The sequence below is a fragment of the Poecilia mexicana genome, unplaced genomic scaffold, assembly GCF_051168715.1.
Source record: "Poecilia mexicana isolate PSO_F unplaced genomic scaffold, ASM5116871v1 scaffold_1, whole genome shotgun sequence".
Lineage (NCBI taxonomy): Eukaryota > Metazoa > Chordata > Actinopteri > Cyprinodontiformes > Poeciliidae > Poecilia > Poecilia mexicana.
The window spans coordinates 2,161,518-2,173,407 of NW_028263370.1; the positions used below are offsets into that span (position 1 = coordinate 2,161,518).

The 11,890-nt window shown below is 39.3% G+C and overlaps 1 long non-coding RNA gene across 1 annotated transcript; it reads left to right on the plus strand.

Moving 5' to 3' along the window:
- The first annotated feature begins 958 nt into the window (after positions 1 to 958).
- LOC106907073 (uncharacterized) lies at positions 959 to 11,689 on the plus strand. Its single transcript, XR_015762076.1, has 3 exons — positions 959 to 1,134; positions 4,077 to 4,158; positions 11,618 to 11,689. It is a non-coding gene; the product is annotated as an uncharacterized LOC106907073 (long non-coding RNA).
- The last annotated feature ends 201 nt before the right edge of the window (positions 11,690 to 11,890 follow it).

Below are 11,890 nucleotides of genomic sequence, written 5' to 3' on the forward strand. Positions count from 1 at the left end.
TATTGGAGCCACAGTCAGTGATTTTTGTCACTACGGAGAAAAAGTTAGATGCATTTATCTGCTTTATGTGTGATGGATCTGGATTCACGGTTCTACTAAGTGAAGATTAACCAAACCGCATAAAAATGCTAAATAGCCGATGTTAATATGATTATAATTTGACGGGTAAAAAAAGTACATGACCGATTTTTTTTTAAATGTTGTCGGTCAAGATGACGGAGAACAAAAAAGTCTAGCGCGACCTCTGGTGTGACCATACCCAAATGTTTGACCCTCAACATGCAGTTTAAAGGGAATGCTACAGTTACTGAGACAATGTATGTAAATTTATGATTTTGAAATTTACTATTGCTTCATACCGCCTTTGTGACATAAAGCAATACATGAAGGCATGAAGAATAATTAGAAATAATTTTCATAATTCTAAGTGACTTACGTTTGGTCTGATTTAACTTCAGATAGTGAGAAAAAAATGTGTGTCTATTTGTTGTATGTAAACTTTTGATTTCAGCTGCATGTTCACATAATATACACACCCACTCCTCGAATGGCTCAGCAATGACTACAGATTAATAGCATCTGTTCTCAAGGTGTGCTATCCAAATCTTCTGTCTGTACTGTTGAAGATTAACTCACCTCATTATGACGGATGCTTGGTGTGGCTCTTTGAGGAGGGCCCTTTGAGTAAACTAACTGACTGATACAGCTAACAGTAATTTTACCACTAAGAGGCTCTCAGACAATTATAGTGCATTAAACTTTCAGCCTAAGATGGTCAGGTAGTTGGATCTGGACTTTCTACTGTAGCTCCAGATAATTGACTGGAAATTAGCAAAAAATCAGCTAAAGTCCAAAGCAAATCTTAAAAGACATGCAGTTAATCAAGACCACTTTCAAATGATTGCAATGAAATTTGGCTTGCTGGAAGATATGAAGTTTCTTATTGAAGGAGGAGAGCGCAGTGGCAGTGTGTGCAGCTTGGGCAGCGTTCGCTCCTCCAGCAGCCTGCAAGGATCTGGAAACACCCATGTCCTGACAACGCCGGCCCCCAGTCCTCAGCCGGCCCCTACGCCAGGACTCAACACTCATGGCCTCAACGCTCCAGGGCTGCATGCTCAAGCTGAAGGGGTCAAGGTAAGAGGCCTCCTGAATGTGTTCACATACACAGGTTTTTTACCACATTTCTGCTTTTAAGTTTCACAGAACAACCAGCACGTTGTTTCCTGGAAACAGCAAAACAATTTCAGGAAACTAACACAAATGTGTTTACCATGTTAACCACAGCTAGACTTCCTGTCAGGTTGGTTTTCTGTTGGAGAGAGCTGCATTACCTTTTTTCAACAGTTAAACCAGGTGCATTTTTGGTTTGGGCCTCCACTTTTCTCTTTCACTTTTACTTTAACTTTGATTTTGTGGGTTGCATATGCATCACTCGCATATTAAAGCGACAAAAAGAAGCGACAATAAAAATATGTATGATTTTTTTTTTTCCCTTTGTGTAAAAGTTTTGGCACAATTATAAATTTTAATGAGAAAGTTTAAATTAACTAAATAGAGTAGTGTCAGTTATTCTTTGAATATCAATTTGCAAGTATTGTCACCGATCCTTAGGCCTGGCTTTAGATCGGGCATTCTAACTTCTGAATAAAATTTGATCCATTCCACTGCAGCTTTGGCCAAATCTTTGGGGCTGTTGTCCTGCTGGAAGGCGAAATTTTATCCCCGTCTAAAGTTCTTGGAGTGTCTGGAAGGTTTTCTTCCTGTATTTGGCTCCAAAAATGTTCCCATCAACTCTGACTAGCCTCCCTATCCCGTTTTTGTCTTTCAACAATGGGTTTCTTCTTGACATACATGCCAGTCTGTGGCATAGATTCAACAATGTACTGGAAACATTCCTCAGAATCTGGTTCAGATTAACATGACAGCATCATTCAGTTACTGCAGATTTGTTGCACATCCATGTTGTGAATCTCCACATTCCAAAGGATTGAGATCTCAGTGCATTTAGGTGAGTTTTGACGCTTTGCAGTTTTATATTGACCACAGAAAAAGTTTGTGTGGCTGCTGCACATTTTCATGCCAGCGAAGAAGTATGCATATATTTACACAAACCTTGACGCAAAGTAAATTTTTATACATGCCAACTTGTGCGTAAAATATGGCGCCGCACATTTTTGTGCGCACGCCGCTTTATGCATGAGGCCCCTGGTGACTGTGGAGGCCATTCAAGTACAGTGAACTCATTGTCATGTTCAAGAAACCAGTCTGAGATAATTTGTGCTTTATGACATGGCTACTTCCAACCTGCTGAAGTAGCCATCAGAAAATGGGTACACTGCAGTCATAAAGGGATGGACATGGTCAGCAGCAATACTCAGGTAGGCTGTAGCATTGACACAATGTTCAGTTGGACTAATGGGCCCAAAGTGTGCTAGGAAAATATCCCCTACACCACTGCACCACCACCAGCCTGAACCGTAGATACAAGGCAGGATGGATCCATGGTTTCATGATGGTGACGCCAAATTCTGACCCTACCATCCGAATGTCACAGCAGAAATCAAGACTCATCAAACCAGGCAACGTCTTTCCAATCTTCTATTGTCCAATTTTGGTGAGCCTGTGCGAATTGTTGCCTCAGTTTCCTGTTCTTAGCTGACAGGAGTTGCACCAGGTGTGGTCTTCTGCTGCTGTAGCCCATCTGCCTCAAGGTTCAATTCAATGTGTTGTGCGTTCAGAGATGCTCTTCTGCATACGGCGATTGTAATGAGTGTTTATTTGAGTTACTGTTGCAGTTCTATCAGCTCAAACCAGTCTGGTCTTTCTCCTTTGACCTCTGGCATCAACAAGGCATTTGGGCCCACAGAACTGCAGCTCACTGGATATTCTCTGCAAATCCTAGAGATGGTTGTGCGTGAAAATCCCAGTAGATTAGCAGTCTCTGGAAAAACTCAGACCAGCCCGTCTGGCATCAACTACCATACCATGTTTGAAGTCTCTTAAATCACCTTAAATCTGATGCTCGGTTTGAAATGCAGTAGATCGCCTTGGCCATGTCTACATGCCTTAATTCATTGAGTTTCTGCCATGTGATTGGCTGATTCAACAGTTGTGTAAATGAGCAGTTGGCCAGGTGTACTTGATAAAGTGGCCGGTGAGTGTATAATACCAGTTTATTTAGGTAGAATTAAAAACCTTCATTTTTTTCACAATATTATAAAGATTTGTAGAGCTCAGCTTTTTAAAAGCTTGGTGTAATGTAGAACAATCCATCTGAGTCTTAATATCAAAATTCTTTTCAAAATGGCTAAATAAGAAATCTTAAGATGTAAATTATACCATCAGCTAATTACTATGCACAGCAGTGTTTTCTTATAGTACCTGTGCACATCTGTTGTTATTAACTCAACATGTAAATAAGCAAAAGACAATTCTTCCAGAGTACTACTTAGATGACCATTTTGTTCCACCCTGAGCATGAAGCCATATTACCCATATAACAAACCACCACTGTCTTTATTTCTTTATTCATAAAATGCATTAAGGACTGATAAGCCAAGTTTATAACTTTGGATGATGTTTATTACTTTTACTGTGCTTTAATTTCCCCCCATCACACCACAATCTTTCTCACTTTGGATTTTCTTGTAAAAATAAATAAAAATACAAATGCATGATTTTCCTTTTATTTCACAATTATTTGCCATTTTGTGTTGGTCTATCCATATCAAATCCCAATAAAAAGGAGTTATCAATGCTTTTTTTGTAATGCCTGGTATCATGTTCATACCTAATGTAATGTAATTGCTTAGAGTAAAGGATCTATATTCAAAAATGATATGAAAACTGTTTTGGTGAAAGAGGAGTGTCTTCTCGTTCATATTATATGGATATAGAACAGGGAGGTTGTAGCTTCTTTGCAGAAAACTGTAGTAGCAGGTGGAGGATCATCAGCTAGAATCTTTTTCTTCTTTCCTGTTTGCTAAAACAGATCACCTCTGGGATTTGAATGACTACTCTTGACGAAGCGTTTCTTTGCATGCCTGCTTATGCATGTCTGTGTTTTTGTGTTTCAGCTCCTGGCCACTGTGCTGTCTCAGTCAGTAAAAGCAAAGGAGCATCTCTTGGAGCAGTCACAGTCTGTGGAGCAGTCAACGAGTAAGCACTCGCTGTTATCACAACACTCACAGTCACGTCTCTCAATGTTACATTCTGAACACATTTGCGTTGTCTACCACCATCCATTTAAATGAAAAGCACTGCTTGTTTAGTGATGACTATTTAAGGCATTGTTCACGAGTACAACAGTTCCCTCTGGGCTTTCTCTTCATCTCACTTTTATTCAGACTGACCGTCTAAAGACCACCTGTCAGCTCACATCAGACACCAGCAGCACTGCCCTCCTTTTATTTTTGAACTTTAAAGTTCTATTAATAACAGCTGCTTTCACATGCAGACAGATCTTCAGATACATCTGTTCCCAGCAATCTGTGCTTTTATGCTTTAACAGCAGTGACAAGGATCAAAGATGTACAAGCTCAGCAGTGAAGTTGCCCAAACTAAAAGAGATCCCAGATATGTAGTCTGGAAAGTCCAGAAAATTCTAGAATTTGATTTCAGTGTTTTGCAGTTCTGGAAAAATATGGTAAAATTACATTAGAATGTAGGTTAATATACGTGTTTCCATGCCTTATCCCATCTGTCATAGTCTGAATGTTTCGTTCCTTTCTTTCTTTCTTTCTTTCTTTACTTATTTGCTTGTGTCTACCATGTGCCTTAACTAGGTTCCTTCCTTATACCCTTAAGGACACATGGGAAGAAGAAATTCCTTCTTCCCATGTTTAGAAACTACACTGAGCAGTATATTTTCCTTTACTCCTCTATGGTTTTCCTTTCTTTGTGCCTTTCCTCCCTTCTTTTGTTCTTTTATGCCTACTGCTCTCTTTCCATCTGTCATCACTTCCTTCCTTCCTTGTTTTTTTCTCGTGTCTTCCTTCATTTTTACTTTGCATCCTTGCTTCCTTCAACCAAATCTGTCCTTGTTACTCATAACTTTTCTTTCTTCATTCCTGCCAGTTTCTGGAATTTCCAGGTTTTGTAACTACAGTCTGCCTACTGCAGTGTGCCTGCCTTTAATGCATCATCAACTTAAATAATTGTATTATTTTAAAGTAAAGGTATAGAAGGTTAAGTCTAAAAAAAGCATAGTAACCCTGAATGTTCAAATACTTTATCTTTCATAACAGAATTTTTCTGACATTTCCACATTTAAATCCTGTAGTTAAAAAGTTATCAGTAAATAAAAATCCCCTTATTAATATACAATGGCACAGTGAATACAAACATCTTAAAGTAGAGAAAACATTAGAAACCAGTACATTACAATGTTGGACGTCTTTCCAAAATTGATGAAAAGATGGAAACTGTTCAATTAAAATCTCAAGAGAACAGGCTGCAGATATTTCCACCTTTTACTGATGGAGTTTTACAGCAGACAATAATCTCAAGTATCCCCCGTTTGTCTAAAATACACTTCAAAAACACAAAGTCATACCAATTAATTTTGCTCTAGTTTTTAGCGCAAATATCTTAAAGTAGGACAAAACTAACTTACAAGTAAAGGCCCCTACATACTCGAGCGTACTGATTACCTAAAATTCTCTTGTGACAAATTCCTTTATTTCACACAATCTTAATGAGAACTAGCAAGTTTGATGAACTATTTGGGCGCCTAGCTCTGTTTCTTCTCCATCTGGGAAGCCTTAGTCTCTCAACAATCGAAGTCTCTCAGTGCGGGACAGAGAAAGGCAGTGACATGTCGGCAAACAGTGGCGCAAAAAGTGGGTATGCAGCGCATAGGGGCGCTGCACCAGAGGGGGCGTCCAAACCCCGTCTGGAGGGGGCGGCGCCCCGATGATGCCTTCACATACACTTCACCTCGCGCACATGTAAATGTAAATGTAGCGAGTTTTACCTTTCACGTGTCTTCATCTCGAGGGGGGGACATACGGTCGCTCATACGGATAGAGCGACCGTATGTTTTCCACACTCCTTCACCCTTACATACCTTCCTTTTTTGGGGGGGGAATTTATGTTTTCGCATCCACCTGAATAATATGCCCCTGTCGGCAAAGACAGACTGCTGCCGAGAGCAGCGCAGCTTCCTGCTGCGGGCAGAGGAGCAGCAGGAAGCTGCGCTGGCTTTAACTGTAATCAGGGATCCATTCAATTAGCTCTGTTTATTATGTCCCAACATGTTTATTATGTTCAGTGTAATAATTTGTGCAGCAATCGAAAATGAGCACATACCCGATCATCTTTTCCGTTCCGTTCGAGAAAAAAAAAAAGTCAGACTGAACTTATCGGACCATCTCTCTGCTCCGCTGCTGATAAAGAAGTCTGGGATGATGTCTTGTTTTTTGTTCTTATAATTCTGCATAATTCACCATGTCAATATTTGCGTGAATATATAAAGCCTGTTACTGTTAAGCATTTTCGCTTACGTGTCTGTCACGTCCCCGTGACAACTTTAGGTTGACTTTTATCATGTTGATGTCAACTTTAAAACAATATGAACTCGTATAACGCTTATTCTCAACCTTATCAGCCCGGTGTCACATGAAAACCAGTTCGATGTGAACACGGTTTCCACCGGGTAGTTTAATGTGCGACACCGAGTATGCGGTCATAAAAATGTATCCTTGCGCGGACATGTCCAGCATATGTCCGCTTCGAGTCTGCGCGGACCTCCGCAGACTGAAGTGCGCCTGAGTATGTTGGGGCCTTAACTGTCAGAAAAATATAGGAGCTTGTTTTAAGTTAATAATTCTTTAATATTAATGAAAAGGTACTACTTGTTAGGATATGTGGTTGAGTTTGGTTTTGGGTGTTGTCATTTTTTTGTGTTACTTAGATTTTTTCTATTAGTTCAGTCTCATTTCCATTTCCACTTCAGATCTAGTTTATTTCTTGTGTTTAGTTATTCTTTATCTCTCTAGTTTATTTATGTTTCCGTAGTTTAGTTATTCTTTAATGTTAGATCAGTGGTCCCCAAACTACGGCCCACGGGCCGTATCTGGCCCGCCTCCACATTTGGTCCGGCCCTCTGAAACAATACTAGAGAGGATTTGGATTTTTTTTTCATATACCGTATTTTCCGGACTATAAGCCGCTACTTTTTTCCTAAGCTTTAAACCAGGGGTCCCACATAGCTGTTCCTTTCTCTGGTCGGGGGCCGGTCTTAGTTTTTGGAGAAAGAAACCTTAGAAAATTCTTGTCGACGGGTGGGTGGGGGTGGTGGGGGGATGGGGGCAACGACACATTCGCGCTTTTAGATAGATTTTTACCCAGAATGCAAATGGAAAAAACCGTGAGTGAAACGGTGACTGGGACTGACGAGTATATATTCCATTGAGGGAAAGTTAGTTTCACATCTGCTCAAGAGCCCCCCTGGTGGTTGAAGAAAAATCCACATATAAACCGAAAATACAATATATGAAAAAAAAACACTGAATGCTCTCTGGTATGAGGAGGCGGGCCGGATACGGCATTGTTCAGGGGGCCGGACCAAATGACGTGGCGGGCCAGATCCAGCCTGCGGGCCGTAGTTTGGGGACCCCTGCTTTAAACCATGTGGCTTATGGCCCGGTGCGGCTTATATGTGGATTTTTCTTCAACCACCAGGGGGCTCTTTAGCAGGAAGTGAATCATTGGAAGTCAAAATTGGAAATAAAAGAAGAAAGCGTCCATTAAAACGGAATTAGGTTTTAATAGGGAATTGATATTTGAGAATGTTGTTTATCAGTTAAATAGCATTCAGGGGAAAAAAAGATTTTTAGTTTTTTTAAATAATACTGGGATCATTATGAGAATTTGAGGTATAGATATTAAGATCCAATAGATGGCAGTAGTGCAACAATAATGGATGCAAGCTGCCGTTGAAATCTAAAGAAGAAAAAGAAGAAGAAGAAGCAGAGGAGAAGGAGGAAGAAGAAAAAGAAGAAGAAAGCACCTATTTTCATTTAGCACATGCTAGTAGCAGACACAAAGGATCAGCACTTTTACTGTTACAGTTACCGTTCGGAAACTACCGTAATCAGTTCAGTTAAATCTAAACTTGGCAACTTTTTATTTTTCAACCATAAAAAATGTGATATTCAATTGACCTGTTATGACTCAGATTTTGGCTGCTGCTGCTGCTGCATCGTTGTGGAAAACCTGGAGCGGTAGAGATATCTGAGGCTTATTTTTTGTAAAAAAAAAAAAAAAAAAGTTATGTTTACTGTTTTTAAAAAAACCCCAAAAAAAACAAAAACTTTGGGGTTGCGACTTATAGTCCGATGCGAATTATAGTCCAGAAAATATAGTATTTATTACATAAATAGTGTTATTTCCTGACTTTTGTTCTGTGAAGAAACCCATAGAGCGTTATTTGATTGTGCTGTCTGGAAAACAATATATTTTTATATTTAGACACTCCTGCAATCGTCACACTTTTTCTGTTACAAACTGACTCCGGCCCCCCAGCAGAGAAGGGAAAAGTTATGTGGCCCTCATAGGAAAATGTTTGGGGACCCCTGATTTAATCTATCCCATCATTTTCTCTTCGTGTCTCCCTTGCTGGTTTTCTTTACTATGGATTATTGTTTTTTGTGTGTTTCTGTGGTTCCCTTTGATTTTTGTGAGTTTGTTTTTCTATATTCTTTTATTAAATCTTAAAATTCTCGGGCTGACTCCGTCTCCTGCGTTTGGATTCTACAGCAACCATTTACACATGACACTAGTTCCACTGGAAGAGTATTTCACTTACAGGACATTATTCCTGTCATGAATTGCAATTGTAGGTGGTAAGGTAGTCGCAGTGGACCCAGGTTAAAGTCAGAGAATGATGGTTTAATGATGAAAAACAAAATCCAGGTGAGTAGAGGCAGGGAGCTCAGACGCTGGTATCAAATGGTTAACAGGGTAAAAACAATGACGCAACACGACTAGGATCCGACAAGGAGCAGGGACACTGGTGGGATTAAATACACAAGGAAGGTGTAATCAGGGGAAACAAGGGACAGCTGGGGACAATCAACTGAACACAGAAACCTAAATAAACATACAGAAAAACCAAATCCTCACAATTCCCATGTTATAAGTGAATAAGCCAATGGAACAAGTACTTTTTCATCAATATTAAGGAATTATTGGCTCTGAACAAGCATATATAGTGATGGGTAGATGAGGCGTCATGTATTGTTTCGACACATAGCAAAACTGTGTTGATACTCTGTCACTCAATACTGACACCTGCTGGACCTTAAAATTCCTACAGGCAACCTAGTCTATACAATAAGTCTTTGTATTTTATTGAATATTATATATTGTATTATGTCATATCTTCAGTTAAATTTAAAATATATTTGATATACAGTCAATAAATAATGTGAACATGTACCATAAAGTGAAAATTTAAGTGAATGTGTTTGGAATAAGAATGCATGGAGTTTTTTTCCACAAATTTTTATTTAAAAAAAAGTTTTTACAACATTTTTAAATTTAACCTGTTAAACTTTTTTTGACAAAACTTCTGCTGTAGAAAAAAATTAAGTAAACACTACATTTACAGCGAACCCTTGTTTTTCTTAGTGGTTGCGTTCCGAAAATAACCTGTGATATGCAAAATCCGTTAAGTAGTTATCTTTATTTTTTACAGTTATTACACAGTATAAATAAATACTCTACATTGAAGCCAAATAACACCTGTTTTCAGGTTGGATGTGCGTGTGCATCAATCGGGCCGTAATGTGATCCAGAGTCATGTCATTAAAGCGTCTCCTCCAACAGCTGTATCTACGGCAGAGCGATGGATCTCGTCAAGCGAGCCTCCGGTTGGATTTTGCGCTGCCTCTGGCCACAGTTTTTTTCCAGCTGGCAATCAAAGTTTCAGTTTTCATCACCTGAATGGCCAGTCTGTATTAAATACCGTAACGTTATAGGCACTCAGGTAGAGAAGAAGCGTGGAGACTGTTTTTACCAATCATACGGTCAATCAGTAAGCAGAACACTGAAAAAAAAACTGTACAAAAAATTCTGAGAAGCAGCGATACCGTGAAAGGTGAACCGTGTTATAGCTAGGGATCACTGTATATGAAATAATTTATAAAAAGCAACTGAGTAATTTGTAGAATGGCTGCATATCTGAGTTTATCTAGGTGTATCTGGGACTTCATTCTCATGCCTCATAATGCCTCAGCATTGAGGAGGTGGATTTATTTAAATAAGACAGTTTAGTCAAACAAATGCGACATTTAACGTGCAGAACATGAAATGAAAGTAAACTAAGAGTCAGTTTCAGCTGAATTTGGATTCGGATAGATAAGTTGAAACTGACAAGAACCGGATGAAACAACAAAATGAAAACAAATTTATTTTCTAATATAAGATCAAAATGGTCCCACACTGAGGAAACCTTTCCTCTGAGGCTGCTCCATAGTTGACACTGTTCTGTAAAAGATCAAGAATTCGTTTGGCAAATAGTTTTGACAGATTGACAGATTTGCTTCCTTATAAACACAGTTTGGCGCTTTAATGTCATTTCGAAACAGTTCACGTGACTTGCTGAAACCAATACGCGCACCAAGACGGGTTTTGGTCTATGGGCTGGACACATGCACCGACGGATCGGTGTTGCTGGACCCATCACTAAGCATATATATACATCTTGCTGAAAAGTTGTGTTTTAAGTCAGTTTTGTCTTATCTCAAGTGTAATAAGATATTTACTCTAGAAACCAAACCAAAAATACTTGGCAAGACTCAGTGTTCTTGCAGTGTAAGAAGTAGAGTTAAAAGGCAAACATTTTCTTATAAAGAAGGGATCTAATTCTCATAGATCCTGCTGGGAAAATGAAAAATGCTCTGACAAACACAGGGTTGAACTTTTTGGCCACAGATAAAACAGCCATTGTTATGTACTACCCATATTATTTTAATGGATATGAATTACAGCCTATAATACACTTTAAGTGGCAATAAATGGCTTCAAAGCACCCTGAAGCTACAGTGATGTGCTACAGAAAATGGGCTAGAACAACCAAAAAAGAAGAAAAAAACGTTTTGTGGTCACTTTATTAATAAAACTGTTTTCTTTTCAATGGTGGTACACAGCGAAGATGTTCAAAATAGTGGTGGCAGTATCTTGATCTGGGCTTATCGTGTTACTTCATCCGAAGAGTGCAGTAGGCAAGATAAGATTTTGAGAACCTTTTCAAGGTAGAGTGGGAGAGTGTTGACAAGTCAACATGTGATCCTAAGAGCCTCAGATGCAGGTGGCTAACTGCAAAATCAAAAGATGCGTATGCAACAATGTTAGTTTAAGAGTCTCACCAATATTGTAGAAGCAAATTTGCCCTATTTATTTTTCTGACACTTGAAAAATAAAGTACTTCCTGTTTCATAGAAAAAGCTAACTAGTGCAATTTAGCCCAAACACAAAGCAATTTAGTTCATTCAAAATCAACCCATGGACAGGATTTAAAGGAATCAATCCATAGACAGTGCATTGCTACATTTATTTGATCTGTTTGTCAGTAATCTTTGACTTCTCCCTTGTGTGTGTTCATCTCATCCAGCAGCCTCTTCCAGTCGCGCAGTCCACGAGCAGCGGTCTTTTGAGCGCAAGACCGAGGAAGATGATGGGAAAGTGAGTCACGATTAAAGACAAAATGCCTTTTTTCTGTTTGGATCTGATTTTCCTGAACTCGTTCAGTGGATTGAGAGGAAAGTTGTTCATAATGATGGGGTTCAGTGGGTGCACTTGAATGGATGAGGGTGTGTCACCATGAAGACAGGCAGAGTGACAGAGGCTGTCTCGTCTCATGTTCATCCACTCACGAACCCCACTG